Raw genomic sequence first — 26,678 nt, 5'->3', positions numbered from 1 at the left:
GTGGCAACACTTAGATAGACACAAAATGCTGGTGTAACTTAGCGGGACAGGCAGCATCTCTGGAGAGAAGGAATTCCTTCTCTCCAGAGATGCTGCCAGTCCTGCTGAGTTACTCCTGCATTTTGTGTCTATCTTCGATTTAAACCAGCATCTGCAGTTCCTTCCTACACAGATGGCAAAGCCATGTCTCATGACCGGGCTGATTTTTCAAAGCGATTAGAGATTTCTAATATAAAGTAATATTCAGTATGTTTCTAATATAGAGTAATATTAAAAAATCTTATAATATCAATACCAAAACAACATAAAAGCCTAAAAAATAGCCTGTCCCACTGTCGCGACCTTTCAGCGACTTTCTTCGACCTTCAAGCTCGAGGGGACTCGCCTGAAAAACCGCGAGCTGGATTGACCGACCGCGCACACATACACAAACACATCGCAAAGTCGGGGGCCAGGGAAAGCGGGGGAGCACTGTCTGAAATTCACACCCGCGAAGAACAGGAAGGTAAAAGATGACTGCACAGTGTACGGTAAGTCCTTTAGAGAGCGGGGGGAGGGGGGGGGGGTGGGGGGAGAGAGAAGGGGAGAGAGTGGTAGAGAAGGGGAGAGAAGAGGAGAGAAGGGGAGAGAAGGGGGGAGAAGGGGAGAGAAGGGGGGAAAAGGGGAGAGAAGGGGAGAGAAGGAGAGAGAAGGGGGGGAGAAGGGGGCAGAAGGAGTGGAGACACTTTTGAGAAGCCAGACAACTTATAATAATGTTTAGCGGGCATTTTACATTACCGGTCGGTCTTCGTTGGTTCTGAAAACTCCAATGAGCCAATTAAAATGCCCGGTCAACGAAGGAGATTGCCTACGGCTGCCTATAACTACATAGCTACCTCACTCTACTGCACTATGAGTTCAAAAGAACCATGCAGACCAATTTTTATTCGTGGAAACATTTTCAACATGCTGAAAAATTTTCCTCGACCAAACTGAGGCTCCGAGTATGCGGGAACTTCCCACGAGCATGAAGGAGAGTTCCAGTGACCTCATAGGACCTCCTAGGATCACGTGTCGACCATGCTGTGAGTTTGAGTCGTGGGCAAACTCTTCTAAACTTGCAGATTAGGTCGCTGCAGTGGGACAGGCCCTTAAGAATAACTCTTTAAAATGATTAAAATAATGTTAATTGCATTAAATCTAAAAATGCTAAAACTAACTAATCTTTGAAGAAGTATCCAAAAAGGTAGATGATGCCAAAGAGGTATACATTGTCTACATGGACTTCTGCAAGACATTTGATAAGTTCCACATGGTAGGCTGCGCTGGAAGGTTAGATCACATGGGATTCAGGGAAAGCTAGCCGAATGGATGGAGAATTGGCTTCAAGTGAGGAAGCAGATGGTGATGGTTGAAGATTGTTTTTGGACTGGAAACCTGTGACTAGTGGTGCATCTCAAACAGTTGGCCTGTTTCCATGCCGTATGACTCTATGTCTCTAACCGTAACCTCTTGTTGCATTATGTTACAATGAAACCAGCAGAGGATACACTCCTGAACAGGGACTAACTTGGTTACGTATAGATGGTGAAGCGTATTCGCCACTGTGATTGCTGGGCTATTATTGTACCATCACACCAGAAGGCTGGATTCCATGAGGAAATCAGTGTCAGAGAACTGTCAGGGGTTCACCAGTAACTCTCCACAGCATGTTCAGTACTCTGTGTTTGTCTACACAGTAAGGAAAATCCCATACTTGCTCACACGCATGTGGGGATATGTTGACAGTTTTGTATTGAACCTGCCATTTTCTCACATAACCTTGGCCTTTTGTTTGGTGCTCAATTCAAATTCCACTCTGCTCACCAGTTTCATACTTGATCATTGATTCAGATCTGAACTTAACTATTAAGGGCCGAGACATATTTGTTTGATTCCAAGACAATTTCTGACACAAAGCTTCTCCATTACAAAGACTACCATGGTTGGCACAATACTAAATGCTTCTCATTCACATGTCCAAGGATCCAAGATTGATCCCAATCTCTGGTAATGCCTGCGTGGATTTTGTTTGTTGTTCCTGTAATCATTTGGGCTTCTCTTGGGTGGGCTGGTTTCCACCCACATCCCAAAGACATGCTAGTATGTTAACTGGCTGCATTGAATTACCTCTCTATGCAGGTAAATAGAGAAAATAATCAATGAGGGGCAGATAGTCATGTGAAAGAGACAATGTTGCTGTGCGGATATAGTATAAGGAGGGACTGATAAGCCTGCTCTGTTGAGAGATGGCATGGAAACAATTGGGAAAACGTCTTTCATCGGTGTGGTAGTAAATAATTCACACCTCTGGTCCAATTTTACTTTGGAGTCACGTAAGTGACTACGTGAAGAACCCACTCAGCATGCAGGCACGGCATTACGTTCAGCAGAGCAACAGCGGCGCATCGGGAGTCAGGCGCTCCCGCTACGGGGTGAAAGAACGGACCGTCAGGTAAGCTCTGAGGTCGGGTTTTTCTTTCACAGGGAGCCTTCTGCTGTCAGGCAGAGAAGAAAGGCTCTAGAACAAACCTGTCCCCCGCTGGACTGCACGGAGGAGCGTTCCATCTGGGGGGGGCAGCAACAAGGCGGTAGGACCGCTTACCCGGCGCTCCGCTATTCCCCGACACCACGCTGGAAGTAAAGCCACGGAAGAGGCGTCCGGCCGGTGGCTTCCGACTTGTCGGACGGGGACGTCTCTCCACCCGCCCGGGGGAGAAACAGCCGCCTAAGCCGCTTGGAGCGGCTCCTGGAGCAGGAGCTCCAGCGAGACGCGCTTGTGAAGGGCGCTCTCGCAGGGGGAGTTCAGGCACTCCCTCCACAGTGCCTTCTGCACTGTCCATTGCTTCCTCCTTACCCGAGGGTAGCTTTGGTGACCAGGACTGGGCTGGTCAAGAAGAGGGGACGATGGCTGAAGATCTCGGGAGTATGCAAGGGGTGCAGGAACAGGAAGAGCTGCTAGGTGTGGTGGACCGCTACGTGGCAACCCCACGTGCAGGAGGCCGTTCAAGGCCCTACAGGAGAGGTGGTCAATGAGGCGTACACAGCTCCAGAGAACTGTGAGTCCCTTAAAGTGCCGGCTGTAAACAGCCAAAAGTGGGGGCACGTTGGGGCAAACATTCGGAACCAGGAGCTAAAACTGCAGCGGATCCTCAGGCTCCTGACATCAGCCATCACATCGTCTGCTCGTTCCGTGGACCAATATGGAGATGACCACAACCTTCGTAAACAAATCATAAGACCTGCCATAAAATCCTAAGTTTGCGGGGTTGTGCAAAACCCCAGCCACTGAGCCAGACCCACTGCTCTTTGGCAAAAACCTCACAAAGCATATGAAGGATATGGAGAGGCCTTAACAAGCTTTCGGTCTCATGAGGGCACGCCCCGGGACGAGCAAAACCAAAAACAATAAGCAGCAGCACCCCATCGCGTCCATCAGTCGACATCTACCATATGGGACTGATGAAAGCTCGGGGTCCGCATTCTATCCCCGAAAGTCTTCTTTAGACCAGGGCCCAGCGCGGACCCCATGGAAAATGTGCCACCCCCCAACATCACCGCCACGTTAGACAACGTGCAACACTCGTTGGACCGGCAGGAAACTGAAGAATACCCACAACCATGGAGGTAGGTGGGTCTGGTTCCTACCAGCGTAGAGTAATACTAACAGGGGGGAGATTACACCTGTTTAAAGAAGCACGGGAGTCTATCACGAGTGATCAGTATATACTCAATGGCATTAGTGGATACAAATACAATTCATACTAGAAAAATTGCCACCAGTTCAATATTCACCCCAGAGGGTATTTTCCCCTCTCCGTTAAAGAAACGAGAGGGACAAGCTGAACTGGTGAGACTAATTACAAAGGGTATCATGGGAAAACCTGAACCCTTGGAATTTGTATCAAATATATTCACTAAACCCAAAAAAGATGATGGATGTCGCATCATCATTGACTTAACTTCACTAAATATGTTTGTTAAGTATATACATTTCAAAATGGAAAAGATTGTTACTGCCAAACAACTAATTTCCAAAGGATACTTCATGGCAAGCATTGATCTTAAAGATGTTTACTATTTTAGTACCATTCACAAGGATCATCGCAGATACCTGAAATTTACCTGGATGGGGCAGCTATAGCAGTTTAAAGCATTACCCAATGGGTTCACACCAGCCCAAGATTGTTCACCAAGATACTAAAACCAGCTCTGGCAATATTCAGAAGACAAAAACATATTGTCATGGCATATCTTGATGATATCTTAAATGGTAGGCAAGACCATGGAATTGACTATGTTAGCTGTATCAGCTACCAAACAGTTATTTGAAACCCTGGGATTGTGTTACATCCAGATAAATCTAAGTTGAAGCCATCCACAATCATGGACTACTTGGGCTTCACAATTAATTCAGTCTACGTGACTGTAACATTGCCAAGAGACAAAATAGTTGAATTGGCACAATCATGCAACAATTTAATGGTCAACGAATTACCAACTATTCAACAAGTAACAGAGTCATTGGGAAAATGGTAGCAGCATTTCCGGCTACATAATTCGGACCTTTGCACTGTCAAAACTTACAAAGAACAAAGGTACAGGCACTAAAAACGACATACAGGTCATTATGATCGTGTCATGAAGTTACCCACTGAAGCAATATCAGAACTACAGTGGTGGGCAAAAAACGTTTGGCATAGTTTACAGCCCTAGTTATCATCACTAACCCTATGTTAGTTATCCAAACAGATGCCAGTGCTCAAGGCTGGGGAGCAACTAACGCTATATCCAGCACAGGTAATAGATGGACTAACCCAGAGTCATCATTACCACTTACACTGGGCATTAATTATCTAGAGATGGGTGATTTTTATGGTTTAAAGCATATGCACAAATATGCATCACTTGCATGTACGGTTACAAATAGATAAATACTACGGTGGTGGCCTACATTAACCATATGGATGGCATAAAATCGGTATCATGCGACAAGTTGGTCAACACAATTTGGCAATGGTGTGTCGAAAGACATATTTGGCTATCAGCAACTTACCTGCCAGGTAAGATAAATACAGTGGCAGACACCAGGTCACGTAAATTTTATGACAACATCGAATGGATGTTAAAACCCCAAAATTTTTTGCAAAAGTTATCAAGCAATATGGCACGCCAGATATCGATTTATTTGCATCAAGGCTAAATCACCAGGTACCTATGTATGTCGAATGGGAACCAGACCCTGAGGCAGCAGCGGTAGATGCGTTTGCGCTGGATTGGGGAAATTCTTCTTCTATGCATTTCCTCCCTTCTGCCTCATCAGTCGGGGACTACGCACAATACAAATGGACTCTGCTTCAGGTATTTTGATAGTACCCGACTGGCCTATGCAGCCATGGTTCGCAATACTCCATGACATGGTTGTTGAAACTCCGATGGTATTCCCCAGTGACCCAGAGTTATTAACACCCAGTGTCGGGCACAAGCCACCCGTGCCATGAAAAAATCAAACTCCTGGGTTGCAGATTCTGCACAAACCACTTCTGGGACTGGAATTATCATAACAAACCGTCGACACCATGTCAGCATCCTTCCGAACATCCACTAAAAACAGCACTTGTCCAGCATCAAAAAATGGGAGAAGTACTGCTTGGATACAGGGACCACCTACTCAACCGCTACAGTTACCAACGTACTGGAATTCCTGGTGAACCTTCACCACGATGAAGGACTCAGCTACAGAGCCATCAACACAGCTCGAAGTGCCCTGCCTGTCTATTTAAAACCAGCTCCAGGACAACAGGCCATGGGGTCCCACCCGCTGGTGGTCAAACTAATCAAGGGTATTTACAACTCTAACCTCCTAGACCAAGGTACACTCATACATGGGATGTCAGTGTGGTCCTGACATACCTCAGGGGATGGCCACCAGCCAGATCCCTCAACCTGGAACAATCTATGCTCAAAACACTCATGTTGATGGCACTTGTATCTGCACAGAGGGTCCAGTCACTACACCTATTGCGACTGGACAGCATGCTCACAGCTCCAGACCAGATCTCTGTCGTTATCCAGGGAATGATCAAACAGAGCAGACCAGGAACACCTAATCCAGTCGTGGAATTCCGGGCTTACTCGCCAGAACCACGGTTATGTGCCATGACCCTACTATCCTACATAGACACAACCAAAATATTCGAGGGAGATGAAAAGCCTTGTGGGTCAGTCATAAAAAACCTTATGGTCGGGTGACGAGCCAAACCATTTCGAGATGGCTCAAGCAGGTGCTAAAAGCTGCTGGGATAAAAACTAACATGTACAAATTTCATTCCACCAGGGCAGCATCCACGTCGACGGCTAAAAGAATGGACGTGCCTATAGACCACATCCTGGCTACAGCAGGATGGTCGGGGGAAAGACCGTTCAGAAGTTTTATAATAAGCCGTTGGCAGAACCTGTTTTATTTGCAGGAAAGATTTTACAGACTGCAAATATTTAATTTAAGCCCAGGGGAGCAATTTAATTTCTTTGTTGTTATTGTTAAAAAATACCATTGTGTTTTTCTACAAACAGATTCATTGGTTGATTATGATAACACACTTCCTCCCTCAAAGACTTTGGCAGTGCGTGAAATAATACCTGTTACACGGTTTGAAATCACAGAGCTTTGAAGTCTTCACGTAGTCACTCACGTGACTCCGAAGTAAAATAGTAAGATTAAACGAGAACTTACCAGTTTGAAGTTTGATCTGTATTTTATGAGGAGTTACGATGAGGGATTACGTGCCCTCCGCTCCCACCCTCATTAATATGGGTCAAAATGTTGAACTGATGTCTCCTTTTCTTTACTATGTTTACTTCAATAACTGTGTCTATCTGTGATTCCACACCGCTGCTTTCATGTATGCCGCGCATGCGTGCTGAGCGGGTTCTTCACGTAATCCCTCATCGTAACTCCTCATAAAATACAGATCAAACTTCAAACTGGTAAGTTCTCATTTAATCTTACTATTTTAGATCATTTTCTGGAGCTTTCATCTCTTTATATATTAGCAAACATGGAACCTCTTCCAAGTCACTGATATGTTATTCCTGAATGGTGCCCTAGCACTAATCCTGTGGCACGCCATTTGTCATTGCCTTCTGCCCACCTACTCTCTTTCTCCTGTTTATTTTCCAATTCTTGACCCACTTGTTCAATTCTTTCCACGGACATATCATTTCCTTTGAGGTTCTCGACTACAGCCCTTTGAGAACTCCATCTTTTTCCATCTCCAGTCTCCTGTATATACTACATTTAATTATCTCCGGCACTAGTAGCTAGTTCTTCTGCAATGTGATCCTGAAAGACCAAAATATCTTCCTTATATCTGAGTTTGGAAAACTCCTTAAAATATCTTTCTTCCTTTGTCCTAATATTTTCTGTGTGTAATGGGCCTGTCCAACTTAGGTGATTTTGTCGGCAACTGCCGGTGACTGTCATAGTCTTAGCAGATCGTTGAAAAAAAGGCGACTGGACAATGTCTACAATTTCTACGACAACGTCTACAATTTACCACCTAGTTGACGTCAAGCTACGGCAAGCTACCGACAACCAGCGACCCATTAGGACATCCACCTTCGACCACACCTATGACAACCTACGTCCACCTGCGACAACCTACGACAAGGCAACAACTTAAGGCAATTCAGTCACCAGTACCTGTCGCCGGTTGTCGTATGTTGACGTAGGTAGCCATCAATCGAATTCACTGAACTCAGCACCGGCAACAACTTACGTCATCCTGGCGACAATCTACGGCAGCATCTACGTCTGGAGAAGTCAAGCTACACTCATTGGCGCCAAGCCAACTGTCGCCAAAAAGTTTTGAACATTTCAAAATCGAGCGGCGACCAGAAAAACCCTTCGATTCTTTGGGCGACTGAGGAGACTACTCACGACCATACAGGCGACAACCCAGCGACCATGTGGCGACAGCCTAGTCTCCTGTAGTCGCCTAAAAAATCGTCTAAGTGGGACAGGGGCATTAATTGTCATTCTGGGCTGTTGCGAAGTTACTTGGTATTTTGTAGTACATTACAGACATCTAAGTTATGAAAGTTACTAATTCAAAAATGATTCTTAGGCAAATATAATTTGCCCTTTTGATTATAAACATCTACCTTACAATTGTAACAAACTGATTTTTTTTATCTGGCTGTCATTATTGGAATTAAATAGACACTACATTCAAATATTTTGGGTTTTAAAACATGCACATCTGCCCAAATAATACAAAAATGATTTATTCGGTCACGCAATCTATTTTTAGCTGTATCCTCTGAAGATGCCGAAGCAGCAGATTCCCTTGTGGTTGATCTATTGTAATAATAAAGCCAATGTATCAAATATCCCAAGCCCATCCTTTCTTTGGATCATCACTCCTTGCTGATAAAAAGTTTCACCCTTCTGAGTAATCTGGTTCTTATTATCTAGCGTATGTTGTATCAGTTTTTGACGAGGAAATCTCTCCTTGGTTCTAATCTGTTTTAAGCCCACATGCCTGGACTGGCCAAAGAGGCGGTAAAAGTCTCTCTTGATGATGCAATAAAGTTTTATAACCTAAGGTGCTTTGTGATTTGGGCAAAAATTCTCTTTTATAATTTATCTTCATTTCAATTGTCAAAGTGAGAGATGAGAAGGAGGTTGTTAAACAGTGCAGACCTTTTGTCAGGAATTTGTAGCGAAATAAAAAATCTATTTTCATTCATAAACAAAATTACTCCATTGCTTGGCTGATCTCAAAGGAATCACTATATGGGTGAACATATTTCACAGAGTTACTGCCAGACCATCCTACTTGACAAGCAAGTAAAATCTGATTTTCTTTTAATGAAGTCTGTGTGACATCTAACCATGGAGGGGAAAGTAATGAAACTATCAGCAGGATACTGATAGGAAGCTGTGAGTTGATGGCATGCTTTGCCATGACAGCTGTGAGAAAGTCACAGATTCACGAACTAGGGTGACATGTCCTATATTCACATTTTAATGAGACAGTTTATTTTCGTCCTGCTGTCCTAAATGTAGCCTCAAAGTGAACAAATAAATCTAGACACCATTCTCTTTGCAAGCTTCAATCTTGACTTGAATTTTAGTTTGAATCGTCTCTAATTTAGTCAGTAAACTGATACTTTGGATGCAGAAGATGATGTTCCCACCATCAGAAAATTATTGAAGCCATCATATCAAAGGGGCTGCATCTCATTTTGTACAGTGGCAATGAATAGGGAACTTAGTCCAGTGACACAGAGGGAACAGATATCCAAACTTGGAAGCGACTAGACTCCCAAAGACATTGCTAAACTCTAGAGGGCATAAGTTTAAGGTCAGAGAGGGAATGTTTATGGAGGTGTGTATGGCAAGATTTTGTTTAACAGAGAAAGGATGGTGCCGGGAATGCGCTTCCAGGGGTGGTGGTGGAAGCAAATACATTAGGAGGGTTTTAGATAGGCACCTTCCTCTAGTGTAGAGAATGGAGGGATATGAATCTCATGCAGGTAGGAGAGATGAGTTTAATTTGGCATCATTTTCAGCATTGACATTGTGGGCTGAACCTGTGTTGCATGTTCTATTCTACTGTATGTACCAAACTGCGAGGCAGAGGAAAATCTTTATTCCTCCAGCATTTTGTGTCTTCCCTTGGTCAACCAGCATCTGTAGTTCTTTGTTTGTACAAGTTATTAACATTGATGTGTTTAAGAAGGAACTGCAGATGCTGGAAAATCGAAGGTACACAATAATGCTGGAGAAACTCAGCGGGTGCAGCAGCATCTATGGAACGTAGGAAATAAGCAACGTTTCGGGCCGAAACCCTTCTTCAGACATTGATGGCTCCCTTGATGATATCTCTTATCCTTTCCTTAATGATTCGGGGCAGTTATCTTATGATGAGATAAGATGCAACAATGCTTTTCTCCACTAAAGGTACTTACCATATACTCCCACTGCTCATCTTGAAATCTCTTATTTCATTCCCCTTCACCTTCCCCAAGATAGATTATTTTCTCCTCTGCACCCCACATCTTTAAGGCCAAATTGCAAATCTCTTCAATTCCCATTGCTGTCTTTTGCATTCTTCCTAAAGTGGTAGCATTATATTTTCTTTCCAATCTTAGACTGAAACCCTCAGACTGATGCACACGTAAATGAACAGCATTAGAATTCACTCAAACAGGAAATTAAATTTAAACATCTTAGCATACTGGTAATAGACACAAAAAGCTAGAGTAACGCAACCCGAAATGTCACCTATTCCTTTTCTCCAGAGATGCTGTCTGACCCGCTGAGTTACTTCAGCTTTTTGTGCCTACCTTCGGTTTAGAAACATAGAAACATAGAAACATAGAAATTATGTGCAGGAGTAGGCCATTCGGCCCTTCGAGCCTGCACCGCTATTCAATATGATCATGGCTGATCATCCAACTCAGTATCCCGTACCTGCCTTCTCTCCATACCCTCTGATCCCCTTAGCCACAAGGGCCACATCTAACTCCCTCTTAAATATAGCCAATGAACTGGCCTCGACTACCCTCTGTGGCAGAGAGTTCCAGAGATTTCACTGTGTGAAAAAAGTTATTCTCATCTCGGTTTTAAAGGATTTCCCCCTTATCCTTAAGCTGTGACCCCTTGTCCTGGACTTCCCCAACATCGGGAGCAATCTTCCTGCATCTAGCCTGTCCAACCCCTTAAGAATTTTATAAGTTTCTATAAGATTCCCTCTCAATCTCCTAAATTCTAGAGAGTATAAACCAAGTCTATCCAGTCTTTCTTCATAAGACAGTCCTGACATCCCAGGAATCAGTCTGGTGAACCTTCTCTGCACTCCCTCTATGGCAATAATGTCCTTCCTCAGATTTGGAGACCAAAACTGTACGCAATACTCCAGGTGTGGTCTCACCAAGACCCTGTACAACTGCAGTAGAACATCCCTGCTCCTATACTCAAATCCTTTTGCTATGAAAGCTAACATACCATTCGCTTTCTTCACTGCCTGCTGCACCTGCATGCCTACTTTCAATGACTGGTGTACCATGACACCCAGGTCTCGCTGCATCTCCCCTTTTCCTAGTCGGCCACCATTTAGATAATAGTCTGCTTTCCTGTTTTAGCCACCAAAATGGATAACCTCACATTTATCCACATTATACTGCATCTGCCAAACATTTGCCCACTCACCCAGCCTATCCAAGTCACCTTGCAGTCTCCTAGCATCCTCCTCACAGCTAACACTGCCCCCCAGCTTAGTGTCATCCGCAAACTTGGAGATATTGCCTTCAATTCCCTCATCCAGATCATTAATATATATTGTAAATAGTTGGGGTCCAGCACTGAGCCTTGCGGTACCCCACTAGTCACTGCCTGCCATTGTGAAAAGGACCCGTTTACTCCTACTCTTTGCTTCCTGTTTGCCAGCCAGTTCTCTATCCACATCAATACTGAACCTCCAATGCCGTGTGCTTTTAAACCAGCATCTGCAGTTCCTTCCTACACTTAGCATACTGAGATTTCTCTTTGGATTCTATGGTCGATGTTACTAAACAGGCTATAATAGTACTCTGTAACAGCCATATTCAGGCATTAGCTTATCTGGAATTTCAATTTAAAATCAAAATCTTGTGGATAATCTGAATGTTACCAATTTTAAATTAAAACTTGCAGCACTTTAGAAGAAATGTATTTCTATCTGCATAAAGTCAAGAGTTCAATCTTCCTGATCCCACAGTGAAGGAACTATGAAGAAAATAACCAGAAGTCAGCTGATTTTAATCAGGTCCACCTGCGATATATTCCATCAGATCTCTTTCCATCTCCACATTGCGACAAACATCTTGGAGGCCACCGTTGTGTTTCACATCAATCTGAAATCTGGAACTCCTGTGCTTTCTCGACCTGCCAGCTGCATTTTTTCTTGTCTGTGATCTTGCTGCTCAGGTCAAACAGTTCGGCAATGTGTCCTCTTAGCAATAAGCCCTGTTTTAAACATAAAAATACCCAGCTGATATTTTTTTTAATGAATTAAAGGCATATTGCAATAAAATTATATACGAGCCATCCAAATATTTCACTTAAAATAAAAATGTATTTAAAATTATGCTGAAGCTGCCAGGTTTAAAATTTAGTTATGCATTTGAAATATAGGTGTGCAATTATTTGCTTAAGTATCTAAAGCACTAAAATTGACCATTTGAACCAACAATATGTCAAGGTTTAGGCTGAACCCAAGCCTCCTCTCACAAACTTTTAATTGATTCTGTTAACTTTGTTTCTATTCCATCCTCCCTTAAGATTTATCTTACTTCTCTTAAATCCATTTACACTGTTTGCTTCAGCGACTTCATGTGGTAATAATTTCCACATTCTAACCGGCCTCTGGTTAACAAAGCTTATCCTTAATTATTAGTGATTAATATTTATTGGCCTCTAGTTTTGTAATTTGCGGAAAATAAGACAGGGTCTCTATTTCTTTGTTGGGTTAATATTTGTCAGGTTATGATGGGATGGCTTCAAATGTGAGGTCTCTCATTAATGAATTGTTGAGTGAAGGCATCAGTGGGGAAGGTACAAAGGTACAAACGACAGATGATGCAATGGGCTAAGTGTTCGGCTGGCAACCGGAAGGTAGCCGGTTCGAATCCCGCTTGGAGTGCATACTGTCGTTGTGTTCTTGGGCAAGACACTTCACCCACCGTTGCCTGTGTGTGAATGTGTGTGAGTGATTGGTGGTGGTCGAAGGGCCGTAGGCGCAGAATGGCAGCCACGCTTCCGATAGTCTGCCCCAGGGCAGCTGTGGCTACAGAAGTAGCTTACCACCACCGAGTGTGACTGAGGAGTGAATGAATAATGCGATGTAAAGCGCCTTGAGTATTAGAAAGGCACTATATAAATCCCATCCATTATTATTATTATTTGCTTGTATTTGTAAAACCATTACGTTGTTTACAACCAAAATATTGGCGGAGTAGATAGATTTGTTGGGCCAAATGGCCTAATTCTGCTCCTATCACTTATGACCTCATTGCCAAGAAACAAGGAGTCTTTTCTGAAGTGCCAGATGATTCAGAATGGAAGCATTGCTTGGAATTAGATGAAACACATTGCTGACAAGTTACAAGCAGAGAAAAGCAAAAATGCTGCAGATATTAGTAATTCTGAGTAAAAACAAACAATTGTTTGGAAATACTCAGTATGTTAAGCAGCATCTGGGGAGTTCGTTTTTCACGCCGATGACCTTTCAGTAGAATACCAAAATTGTCAAAATCTAATTTGTTTTTAGTTCTAGAGAAAAGGGAGTTGTGGTGAGATCAGAACCTGTGATAAGTTAGACACCAGCAAAGAATGAATGATTACTGAGTGAGAGGATAGAAAGAATATTACATCATAGGCACAACAAGCTGGAGAGATCTCTCCACATCACCGTCTATATCTCACGTTTCCCTTATCCCTAACCAGTCTGAAGTAGGGTCTCAAAACGAAACGTCACCCATTCCTTCTCTCCAGAAATTCTGCCTGTTTCACTGAGCTACTCCAGCTTTTTGTGTCTATCTTCGGTTTAAACCGTCATTTGCAGCTTCTTCATAGCAGGTGGAGATGTAAACAGGAGATGTAAACAAAACCAGACAGAGAGAGAATAGGAAAAGAATGCTGTGAATGGTGGGATACAAATCACTATAGTTGCTGCAAACATGAAATAAAAGAGAATGCTGAAAGTGCTCAGCAGATTAGGCAACAATAATGGAGACAGAAAGATAAAATCATGTTACCAGTTGATTTTCTATTATTGGACTTAGCCAATTCTGATATAAACTGGAAAAGCAAGTTATCTGAAATTGTTCAATTCAATGGTGAGTCGAGCAGATCTCTCCCCCAAGCTGTGCCTTGAGATGGGTTACACTGGAATAACAAAATAGGTCAAAGACAGTGTGGGATCGGTATGAAGAATTAATGACACAGACAAAAGAAAGCTCAGGATCACCTTCACAGACCGAACAAAGGTGTTCAAGATTCACCCAATATAGATATAACAATAGTCATAAGTGATAGGAGTAGAATTAGGCCATTCAGCCCATCTACTCCGCCATTCAATCATGGCCGATCAATCTCTCCCTCCTAATCCCATTCTCCTGCATTCTCCCAATAACCTCTGACACCCATACTAATCAAGAATCTATCTATCTCTGCCTTAAATATATCCACTGACTTCGTCTTCACAACCTTCAGTGGCAAAGATTATATTACGACTGTTAAGGCTTTGATTCCAATGAATATGGAATGGCCTTTTTGCACCAAGCCCTTCGGTTTAGATGTTGCTTTGGATCTGGTGCATTCTCAGGCTTCACCTGAGAAAACTCCATGCACAATCAGTCCCTGGTACATATACCTATTTTCACAACATGTAAGCCTCACAATGCCAGAATAAAGCCAGCTGATCCTTGGCATTGCTGCAATTGCACTGGAGAATTGCCATCTTTTATAGGATCTTGGCTTTTTTTTTAATTCAAATCTAGCAGATGTAAAGTGCTTTATTCTGTCAGTGCATATGAAAAGATATCGCTCTCCCTATTATGAATATTTTTGCATGAATGAATTTTAAAAAATCACTTTAAAAGATAATAACCAACAATACATCACAGTCTTCTCCCCTGACAGGCCCAGTTTCAATTAAGTACCAAGTTATTTTTCCCGCTTGTCACTATTTGTTTGCATTTAGCAAATAAATTGTGAGTGACATTCCCTTTGGTGTGTTTAAGAGTAGAGACTTCCAATTCTCCAGTGTAGTATTTTATTACCCAGTTCTATTTTGAGATGCTAAAGGCTATGTTTATTTCATTATATGGATAGTTTCACACTAATTGTTTATCACCGGTAATTGTAACAAGCTAAACAAATTTAGATTAACCGAGTGCTAAAAGAACTTTAATGGCATTGGCTTCATTGAAGAGAATTCCAACAGTAGTCCTGGGAGGCCTGGCTCGAACTAACACCTTTCACACCAAAATCTATCAATCGCACACATAAATTTACTAATATGTTTAGTTTAGTTTAGTTTAGAGATAGAGCTTCAGCCCACCGAGTCCGTGCCGACCAGCGATTCCCATTCACTAGCACAATCCTACACACACTAGGGACAATTTACACTTAGACAAAGTCAATTAATCTACAAACCTTTACATCTTTGGAGTGTGGGAGGAAAGATCTCGGAGATAACCCACGCGGTCACAGGGAGAACGTACAAATTCTGTACAGACAGCAATAGACAATAGACAATAGGTGCAGGGGTAGGCCATTCGGCCCTTCGAGCCAGCACCGCCATTCAACGTGATCATGGCTGATCATCCACAATCAGTACCCCGTTCCAGCCTTCTCCTCATATGCCCTGACTCCGCTATCTTTAAGAGCCCTATCCAGCTCTCTCTTGAAAGTAACCAGAGAACTGGCCTCCACCACTCTCTGAGGCAGAGAATTCCACAAATTCACAACTCTCTGGGTGAACAAGTTTTTCCTCATCTCCGTTCTAAATGGCCTGCCCCTTATTCTTATACTGTGGCCCCTGGTTCTTTACTCCCCCAACATCGGGAACATGTTTCCTGCCTCTAGCGTGTCCAATCCTTTAATAATCTTATATGTTTCAATAAGATACCCTCTCATCCTTCTAAATTCCAATGTATACAAGCCCAGTCGTTCCATTCTTTTGACATGTGACAGTCCCACCATCCGGGAATTAACCTTGTGAACCTACGCTGCACTTTCTCAATAGCAAGAATGTCCTTCCTCAAATTTGGAGACCAAAACTGCACACAATACTCCAGGTGTGCTCTCACTTGGGCCCTGTACAACTGCAGAAGGATCTCTTTGCTCCGAAACTCAACTCCTCTATATCTCATCTCAACTGCTATTATGTTTGGTTTGTACTTCTGCCTGTCTCCGTGTAGATTTGTTTGTCAGTTAAAGAGACATACTGTTACTTATCCTGCTTGCAAATCATGCATTAAAAGCACCTGTGAACACCATTTCTTCAAACCTGAGTAGAAAATCGAGGCTAGTTATTTGAGAGATGAATTGGTGCAAGGAAGATTACAATTTGGGGTTAATATTATACATCAGATAACTTATACACCATAGAAAACCTGGCAGGTAAACTGCATTTTCATGAAGAAACAGTGTATAGATTTTGGTCAGCAATTTTCTATCTGTATAATGGAGAGTAATCACATTTGCTCTAAGAATTTTAGCTTGACAGATGTTATGCAAAGTGCACTCAAAGGACAGCTGTATCTCTGGAATCATGTTATTTAGTATATTTAGGATTATAATACATTTGTTCCAGTTTAAAAATTGGATTATTTGATTTAGAATCATAGTCATAATACACAGATGCAGGCCCTTCAGCCCAACATGTCCATGCCAACCAAAATGCCCATATCCCTGTGAACCATTCCTTTCACATACCTGTCCAAGAGTCTTTTTAAATGTTGTTATTGTACCAGCTCAACTACTTCCTTTGGCAGCTTATGATACGATACAATAAAACCTTAATCCTCCCAGGAGGGAAATTGGTCTGCCAACAGTCACAACACACAACAAAGTACACAAAAACCTTGTTTACCTAACAACCACTGTAAAAAAAGTTGCTGCTCAGGATCCTATTAAATCTTTCCCCCCTCGCCTTAAACCCTCAAGTTTTTAATTCCCCTACTCTGGGAAAAACATTCTGATACATTCACCCTAGCTATTCTCATCACTTCTATAAGAGGTCCCCTCTGATTTCTACACTCTAATGCCCCTGTCCCACTTAGGAAACCTGAATGGAAACCTCTGGAGACTTTGCGCCCCACCTAAGGTTTCCGTGCGGTTCCCGAAGGTTGCAGGTGGTTGCCGGAGGTTGCAGGTAGTGGAAGCAGGTAGGGAGACTGAAAAAAACCTCCGAGAACCGCACACGGGAACCTTGGGTGGGGCGCAAAGTCTCCAGAAGTTTCCGTTCAGGTTTCCTAAGTGGGACAGGGGCATAAGAAACAAAATGTAGCTTTCCCAATCTCTCAGGTGCCCAAGTCCTGGCAACATCCTTGTAAATCCTCTTTTTCCAGCTTAATGGCACCTTTCCTATGGCACGTTAGCCATAACTGAGCACAGTACTCTAGGTGCAACCTCACCAATGTCTGTAACAACTGTAATATAACATCCTAACTTCTATATTCAATCCCCTTACTGATGAAAACCATTGTACCAAAAGCCTTGAAGATAGACACAAAATATTGGAATAACTGCAGGACAGGCAGCATCTCAGGGGAGTAGGAAGTGGTGATATTTTGGGTTGAGTCCCTTCTTCAGACTGAGAGTCATGGGACGGGGACATACAGAGATAAGGAAGTGTAAGGTGTGAGAATTAGACATCAAAGGGGGTGGAGAAAAAAGGAAAATGTAGAATAGGTCATTCTTAGCTAGGAGAAGGTAATAAATCAAACTGAGATAAAATGTAATAGGGGACAGTCAGTCTGGTCAGAGAACTGAGAAGGAGGAGGGATGGAGAGAGTGGGAAAGCAAGGGTTACTTGAAGTTAGAGAAGTCAATATTCATACCACTGGGGTACAAGCTGCCCAAGCAAAATATGAGGTGTTGTTCCTCCAATTGACAGAAAGGTCAGCGTGGGAATGGGAGGGGGAGTTAAAGTGTTTAGCAACCGGGAGATCAGTTAGGTTTAGGCGGACTGAACGTAGGTGTTCAGCAAAACAATAGCCGAGCCTGCGCTTGGTCTCACCGCTATATAGGAGTCCACACCTGGAACAGCGAATACAATAAATGGGGTTGAAGGAGGTGCAAGTGAATCTCTGCCTCACCTTAAAAGATTGTCATGGCCCTTGGACAGAGTCCAGGGAGGAGGTATAGGGACAGGTGTTGCATCTCCTGCGGATGCAGGGGAAAGTAGCTGTGGAAGGGTGCTTTAGGTGGGAAGGGATGAGTTAACCAGGGAGTTATGAAGATAACAGTCTCTGTGGAAAGTGGAAAGGGGTGGAGATGTGGCTAGTGGTGGGATCCCGTTGGAAGTGGCGAAAATTGCGGAGGATTATGTGTTGTATGCGATGGCTGATGGGATAAAAAGGTAAGGACTAGGGGGACTCTGTCCCTGTTGCGGCTGGGGGAGCGGTAACAAGACCGGAGTTGCGGGATATCGAGGAGACCCTAGTGAGGGCCTCATCTTTGATGAAAGGGGAGAAGCCCCGATCCCTAAAGAATGAGGACATCTCAAATGTCTTGGTATGGAACACCTCATCTTGGGTGCAGATGCAGCGTGGGTGGAGGAATTGGGAGTAGGGAATAGAGTCTTTGCAAGAGGTAGGGGGGGAAGAAGTGTAGTCTAGATAGCTGTGGGAGTCAGTCATTTTGATCACTCTATCTCCCTGTGATGCCAGTATCAAGGAACTATGCACCAGAACTCCTGAATCCCTAGGATGACAATGTCTTGCAAAGCACCTAATGAATTAAACTATAGGCGAAGATAGACACAAAATGCTGGAGTAACTCAATGGGATAGGCAGCATCTCTGGAGAGAAGGAATGGGTGACATTTTGAGTTGAGACCCTTCTTCAGATTCAGAGACAGGGGAGAGGGAGGCACTGAGATAAGGAAGTGTTAGGTGTGAAAATTAGTCATCAAATGGATTGAGGCTCGAAAAATGTAGAATAGATCAATGTTAATTAGGAGAGGGTAACAACGAAGAATGCAGAGGTAAAATGTAATCGAAGGGACAGTCAGACTGGTCGCAGTAGTAGGAAGGGGAGTGATGGAGAGAGAGGAAAAGCAAGGGTTACTTGAAGTTAGAGAACTCAATATTCATACCGCTGGGGTGTAACCTGCCTAAGCGAAATATGAGCTGCTGTTCCTCCGTTGTGCGCTGAGAATGGGATGTTAAACACAGAACCTAACATTATTAACAAGTTGCCTTTAATATAAATGGATCAAAAAGGAAATTTTAATGGCAATATTGATTAGTAATGTCAATTTGCACTTGGTTAATTTTTTTTAAGACCAAAAGAGAGACCAGAACTGGAGACAAATTATGTGTTTTCAGGCCACAGGGCATATTTTGCTGCTTTATGCCAATGTATTTTATTAAACTGAACGAGTGTTCTTTCAGAGGATTTCCTTTCCATTTTATAGACAAAGAAAAAATACTCAGTTTGAAAAGTAGACGGACATAACAACAATGTAGTGGAATGGTACATACCTCGCGCAAAAACCTGATACTTTGAGCTGGGAAATTACTATTTAACTGAGGTCAAAATGATTGTTTCTGCTCTTTTAAATAAAAAAGGGATCAAAGCTGTTATCCCTTCCTTTCAAACCGGAATTTCTGCACCAGAGTGATGTTTCATCAGCTCCATAGGTTTTAACTTATCCCAGCACGAAACAGACATTCCGTCCCATTCTACGGTTGTAAAACTTAAATGGCTTACAAAATACTTAAAATAACCACAAATTATTTGATAAAATTGCACTTTGTAATTACTTCCATAAGCAAACTTCCTGATAAATAACCATTTTTATTATGGTTCCACAGAGCCACAGCTTTCTCAGCTGTAGGAGGCACAATTAAGGACGAGGTGCTTTGTTGGATGAAGGGACTGTCCGGCCAGCGAGAACAAGGTTTTGCACACGCACAAGGACACGCAAACATTTGTCTGAATGATCAGGGGCATAGAGAAAAAATTAATCTTTTTGTTTTGAGTATTAAAGAATGACAATCAGAATTGACAATCGATATCGATTTTCTGCTATCACCAAATTACAGCCATTATAACATTATAACTAAAGAAGAGTCCCAACCAAACATTGCCTATCCATGGTCTCCAGACATGCTGCTGACCTGCTAAGCTACTCCAGTGTTTTATGTCTTTTTTTGTAAAACAGTATCTGCAGTTCAACCCAAAATGCTGGAGTAACTCAGCAGGGCAGGCAGCATCTCTGGATAGAAGGAATAGTCTGAAGAAGAGTCTCAACCCGGAATGTCACCCATTCCTTTTATCCAGAGATGTTGTTTGTCCTGCTGAGTTACTCCAGCATTTTGCATCTATCTTCAGTGTAAACCAGTATCTGCAGTTTCCTTGTGTCTGCATAACAGAACAATAGCCTGTAAACCTATAATAATGCTGCTTCCACATTACTGGAGTATCTATGTTGCCTGGTAACTGATTAAAATTACAAATATATTGGTGCATAGAGATCTCCAGTGAGTATCAAACTTTCCCATTAAGATGTCACTTATTTTGGAGAATTAGTTCAGAATTGGTGAGATTTAGTGCTCATCTCTGCTGGAAAAAACAGCGTAAACAGAGGGAAAAGCTATTTCTACCAGTTTGTAAGATATAAAGGGAAGATGTAAATTTACAAAGGAACAAAGCACTGTTTGAATACAGGAACAGAACAAATAGAAGCGAGTGTATGCTCTTTGGCCCCTTTGCATACTCTGTCATTCAATAAGATCATGGCTGATCTTTAAACTTAGGTTATTGAATGTTGAACTACAAACAGTCTGGGGAGTTGGAAGGGATGGGGCAAATGCAGGAAATAAATGAAGAGTTTAAAAGGAAATAATTGAAAAGGAAATGTTAAAAAATCAAAATAGTGTTTAAAATAGTTTTGGGCAGCACTGTGACACAGCAGTAAAGTTACTATCTTTCAGCGCCAGAGAACTAGGTGTGATCCTGACCTCGAGTGCTTTCTGTATGGAGTTTGTAAGTTCTCCCTGTGATGATGTCCCTGCACTTTAGTCTGTTTGAACTGTTTTGACTATTTCACTGCTCTTTTAACAATCATAGAAACATAGAAACATAGAAACATAGAAAATAGGTGCAGGAGTAGGCCATTCGGCCCTTCGAGCCTGCACCGCCATTCAATATGATCATGGCTGATCATCCAACTCAGTATCCTGTACCTGCCTTCTCTCCATATCCCCTGATCCCTTTAGCCACAAGGGCCACATCTAACTCCCTCTTAAATATAGCCAATGAACTGGCCTCAACTACCTTCTGTGCCAGTGAATTCCAGAGATTCACCACTCTCTGTGTGAAAAATGTTTTCCTCATCTCAGTCCTAAAAGATTTACCCCTTATCCTTAAACTGTGACCCCTTGTTCTGTACTTCCCCAACATCGGGAACAATTTTCCTGCATCCAGCCTGTCCAACCGCTTAAGAATTTTATGTTCTCGGGGTATCTAAATCTAAATGTTATTAGTTATTTAAGTTATGACATGGATGGAAGCTGCATACCAAATCTCGTTGCGCTTATGTGCAATGACAATAAAAGATATTATTATTATTATTATGTGGGTTTTGCCCAGGATCACCAGTTTCCTCCCACACTACAAAGAATACAAAGGTTAATTGGCTTTGGAAAAACACAGTAAATTGTCCCTAATGTGTATAGAGCATGTGTATGGGATGATTTCTGGTCGGTGTGGGCTCGATGGGCCAAAGGGCCTGTTGCCGTGCTGTACCTCTAAAGTCTAAAGTCTAAATTCTACAGTTCAATGGTCCAATGCCATTTTATTGGTCACATATGCAACTGCCCGGTGATTTTTAAAAAACATATATTACACATGCAGGCGTCACCATGTTTTGGCGCAATTTCAATAGACAATAGGTGCAGGTCATGGCTGATCATCCCCAATCAGTTCCTGGCTTCTCCCGATATCCACTGACTCCACTACCTTTAAGAGCACTATCTAGCTCTCTCTTGAAAGCATCCAGAGAACCTGGCTCCACCACCCTCTGAGGCAGAGAATTCCACAGACTCACAACTCTCTGTGAGAAAAAGTGTTTCCTCGTCTCCATTCTAAATGGCTTACCTCTTATTCTTAAACTGTGGCCCCTGGTTCTGGACTCCCCCAACATCGGGAACATGTTTTCTGCCTCTAGCGTGTCCAAACCCTTAACAATCTTATATGTTTCAATAAGAATCCCTCTCATCCTTCTAAACTCCAGAGTGTAAAAGCCCAGCCGCTCCATTCTCTCAGCGTATCACAGTCCCACGATCCCGGGAATTAACCTTGCCCACGATCCTGGGAATTAACCTTGTAAACCTACGCTGCACTCCCTCAATAGCAAGAATGTCCTTCCTCAAATTAGGGGACCAAAACTGCACACAATACTACAGGTGTGGTTTCACTAGGGCTCTGTACAACTGCAGAAGGACCTCTTTGCTCCTATACTCCACTCTTCTTGTTATAAAGGCCAACATACCATTTGCTTTCTTCACTGCCTGCTGTACCTGCATGCTTACTTTCATAGACTGAAGAACAGGGATCCCGTTGTACTTCCCCTTTTCCCAACTTGACGCCATTTAGATAGTAATCTGCCTTTATGTTTTTGCTCCCAAAGTGGATAACCTCACATTTATCCACATTAAACTTCTGCCATGCTCACTCCCCCAACCTGTCCAAGTCACTCTGCATTACATAGCATCCTCCTCACAGTTCACACTGCCACCCAGCTTTGTGTCATCTGCAAATTTGCTAATGTTACTTTGAATCCCTTCATCCGAATCATTGATTTATATTGTAAATAGCTGCAGTCCCAGCATCGAGCCTTGCGGTTCCCCACTAGTCACTGCCTGCCATTCTGAAAGGGACCCGTTAATCCATACTCTTTGTTTCCTGTCTGCCAACCAATTTTCTATCCATGTCAGCACTCTACCCCCAATACCATGTGCCCTAATTTTTCCCACTAATTTCCTATGTGGGACCTTATCAAATGCATTCTGAAAGTCCGGGTACACTACATTTCCAAAGTCCTAAATCCGATCGGCCCGCAGGCTCGATGTACTGGAGCAGCTCCCATGAACCAACGTCCATCTCTTCATCCAGCCAACTATGTGTCCCAGGCGCGCCACCTGCAGCTGACCTTGAAGGCGCTGGTCGCAATAACCCAGTTCACCCTCCTAGTGGCCCAAACTCCTTGCATCCGACGTCTCCAGCTCCCTCCCGGTTTCACCCTCTGCTGAGCCTTCAGGCGGGTTCTCGGTCCACCTTTGAGGCAGGTCTGGGGTCCGACGAGCCTTTGTCTCTGGAATTCTCTGCCACAGATGGTAGTTGAGGCCAGTTCATTGGCTATATTTAAGAGGGAGTTAGATGTGGCCCTTGTGGCTAAAGGGATCAGGGGATATGGAGAGAAGGCAGGTACAGGATACTGAGTTGGATGATCAGGCATGATCATATTGAATGGCGGTGCAGGCTCGAAGGGCCGAATGGCCTACTCCTGCACCTATTTTCTATGTTTCTATGTTTCTATGTTTCTATGATTGTAAAAAGAACAGTGAAATAGTCAAAACAGTTCAAACAGACTAAAATGCAGGTTCCCAATCACACTGTCCATAGAGCATTCGGGCTGGCCTGTGGTGTGAAGAAAGACGAGGTGAAAGAATCCACTATGTTGGTTCTTTGAAGCAAAAATGAAAATAAAAGCTAGCAATTTCTCAGAAATGTTCACCCACAGATTAATAGATGAAGTCCATTTTCAGAATGTTTCATGACAAAAGATCTTTGTCATTATTACATCGAAGTTGCTGTAGATAGATGTGCTCAATCTTTGAATGTTTTCCTCATCTATATTTATTCTATATACAGTATGTTATTTTAGTTTGCTTCTTAAATAAATAATTGGATTTGAAATTATGCTGTGCATGTATCAGCATGTAAAAGATTAATTGCATTCAAAAATAGACACAAAGTGCTGGAGTAACTCTACTGTGAGGCAGCATCTCTGGAGAACATAGTTAGACCATGTTTTGGGTTGGGGCCCTTCTTTCAACTCCACATCTAGCTTTTTGTCTGTTTTTTTTTGTAAACCTGCATCTGCAATGCCTTGTGTCCATATTAATTGCATTTGTATGCGTAATGTATTTTTCACTAATATTCCCGCCTGGTACCACAACATTACGTAATCCCCTTTTCTGTCATCTTAACTATAAACTCCTTTGGCAGAAATTAACAAAGAAATCATTCATGTGTTAATCATTCTTGTGCTAATATTCACAAGGCATAATTTCAGGGCCATTCTCTTTTATCACTTTCAATCTAGTGTCAGATCTTTTCCTGACTGCTGTATTTTAAAACATGTTCCCATGCCACAGTTGCCAAGCAACCTTTTCAGCAGAAGCCCCATGATTCATTACATTGCCCTTGAGGCCGTCTGCCACTTCTACCTGTTCATGCTTCAGTTCTGGTCGAGAATCTCATGCCTCTCTTTAGACCTGGTGTAGTCGCATAACTTTTTCAAGTCTTTAGATGCCTTTGTAATCTCAGGCATTGCCAGAATCAGCAAATCCTCTCCCAAACTGAAACACTTCAATCCCTTAACCATTCATTCCTGCAAGTATTTGAGAGTAAAATTTAAACTCCATGGCAAGAGCCATAACAGCATGATGTGCAGAGGTATCTTGTACTTCAGCTCCTTGTACATGGCAGCACAAGTAGATAAGGTGGGCAAGAAGGCATATGGTATGCTTACCTTGTGTAGGAAGGAACTGCAGGTGCTGGTTTAAACCAAAGATAGACACAAAAAGCTGGAGTAACTCAGCGGGACATGCAGCATCTCTGAAGAGAAGGAATGGATGCCTGTCCCACTGAGTTAAGGGCCTGTCCCACAGGTGATTTTTTAGGCAACTGCCAGCGACTGTCAAAGTCACCGGCGACTGGACCCCCCTACGACAATGTCTATGACAAGCTACGACAACCTACCACCTAGTCGACGTCAAGCTACTGCAAGCTACTGACAACCGGCAACCCATTAGGAGGTTCACCTATGACCACACCTGCGACAACCTACAACTACATAGGCGACAACCTACGACAACCAAAGTCAACCTACGTCCATCCGCGACAAGCTACGACAAGCTACAACTCTGTCGGCGACAACTGAAGATAACTGAAGACAATTCAGTCGCCGGTACCTGTTGCTGGTTGACATAGGTTGACGTAGGTATTCACCAATGGAATTCACCGAAGTCAGCACCAACGACAGCCTACGTCACCTGGTCACAACCTATGGCAGCACCTATGTCAGGAGATGTCAAGCTGTACTCATTGGCGTCAACCCACTGTCGCCGATTGTCGCTGAAAATGTTTGAACATGTTGAAAATCCAGCGATGACCAGAAAGAAGCTACAACTCTTTGGGCGACTGAGGAGATTACTCACGACCATACAGGCGACACCTCGGGGACCATGTGGCGACAGCCTAGTCGCCTGTAGTCGCCTAAAAAATAGCCTAAGTGGGACAGGCCCTTTGCTCCAGCTTTTGTGTCTAGCTTGGGTATGTTTACCTTCATTGGTAAGTAGGAATTGAGTATATGAGTCGGGAAGTCATGATGCAACTATAAGACTTTGGCCAGGCTATATTTGTAGTAAAGTGTTCAGTTCTGGACACCCCATTGCAGAAAGGATGTGAAGGCTTTGGAGAGGAGAGGGTGCAGAGGAGGTTTACCGGAATGCTGCCTGGATTAGGTAGAGTTAGCTACAAGGAGAGGTTGGATAAATTTGGTTTGTTTTCTCTGGAAGACCAGAGATTGGGAGGGATCTGATTGAAGTACTGAAGATACAATTATGAGAGGTCTGGATAAGTAGACAGTCAGAACCTTTTGCCCAAAGTAGAAATATCAAAAGCTAGAGTGCCTGTAGCTTTAAGGTGAGAGAAGCAAAGTTTAGGAGTGATGTGCAGGGCATGTTTTTCACACAGGGGATAGTGGGTTCCTGAAACTTGCTGCTATGGGTGGTGGTGGAATCAAATATGATAATGGCTTTTAAGAGGCTTTTAGATAGGCACATGGATATGCAACGAAAGGAGGGATATAAATCACGTGTTGGCAGACAAAATTAGTTTATATTGATATAATGTTCAGCATGGATATTGTGAGCTGACGGCCTGTTCCTGTATTGTACTATTGTATGTTCTCTCTTAATGCCCATTGAAAGATGCCCTCAATCTTATCTACAACTTTATAACATTGCCTACATTGCTTTCATTATGACTAGAGTTCAAGATTTTATTTCATGTTGCTAATATTCATTGTTTCTGTAGGTGTTGTGTGGCCCACGTGATAACTCTTTTCATCAAAGTTGCTCATATTCAAACTGAAGAGTCTTTGGTTAATGCAAAATTTATACCTGTGTAATATGAATTCAGAATTACTTCATTTCAGTTATATTTATATAACCGCAGACAAAAATAATTCTTCTAAACTCTTGGGATCGATAAGAAAGCAGTTCTTATTCTGATTATATCAAATTTAAGACTTGTTTTTCTTATCGAGTTTGAGAACAGCTTTGCTGATTATACAACATTTTAAGATAGATGAATAAAAATTTATTCTAAGCAATATTTATAACACAGAATGTTAGAGCAAGACTAGCCCATTACCCAGGCTGCATAATTAATTTCTGCAAAATTAGTGTTGTATTCTTCGACAAAAAAAATCTCTCAGCAGATAATATCCATTTAAAAGTTTTGTTTTGTGATGAGCAAACAGAAAGAGTTAGCAATTTCAAAGTTTTCACATCGGCAGAATACCTTAGGTGGGCTAGATGTGTTGGAAAGGAGATAGACGGAAAAGCAATGAGCAAAATGTTCAG

The 26,678-nt window shown here is 42.7% G+C and overlaps 1 long non-coding RNA gene across 1 annotated transcript; it reads left to right on the top strand.

The window, feature by feature from the left end:
- The first annotated feature begins 7,612 nt into the window (after positions 1-7,612).
- On the top strand, positions 7,613-26,579 carry LOC116984229. The gene is made up of 3 exons (XR_004414935.1): positions 7,613-7,729; positions 25,021-25,109; positions 26,569-26,579. It is a non-coding gene; the product is annotated as an uncharacterized LOC116984229 (long non-coding RNA).
- Positions 26,580-26,678: the final 99 nt, after the last annotated feature.

Source organism: Amblyraja radiata, chromosome 19 (assembly GCF_010909765.2).
Source record: "Amblyraja radiata isolate CabotCenter1 chromosome 19, sAmbRad1.1.pri, whole genome shotgun sequence".
Taxonomy (NCBI): domain Eukaryota; kingdom Metazoa; phylum Chordata; class Chondrichthyes; order Rajiformes; family Rajidae; genus Amblyraja; species Amblyraja radiata.
Note: the sequence above shows the minus strand (reverse complement) of the source record. Positions and strands in the feature narration are given on the sequence as shown.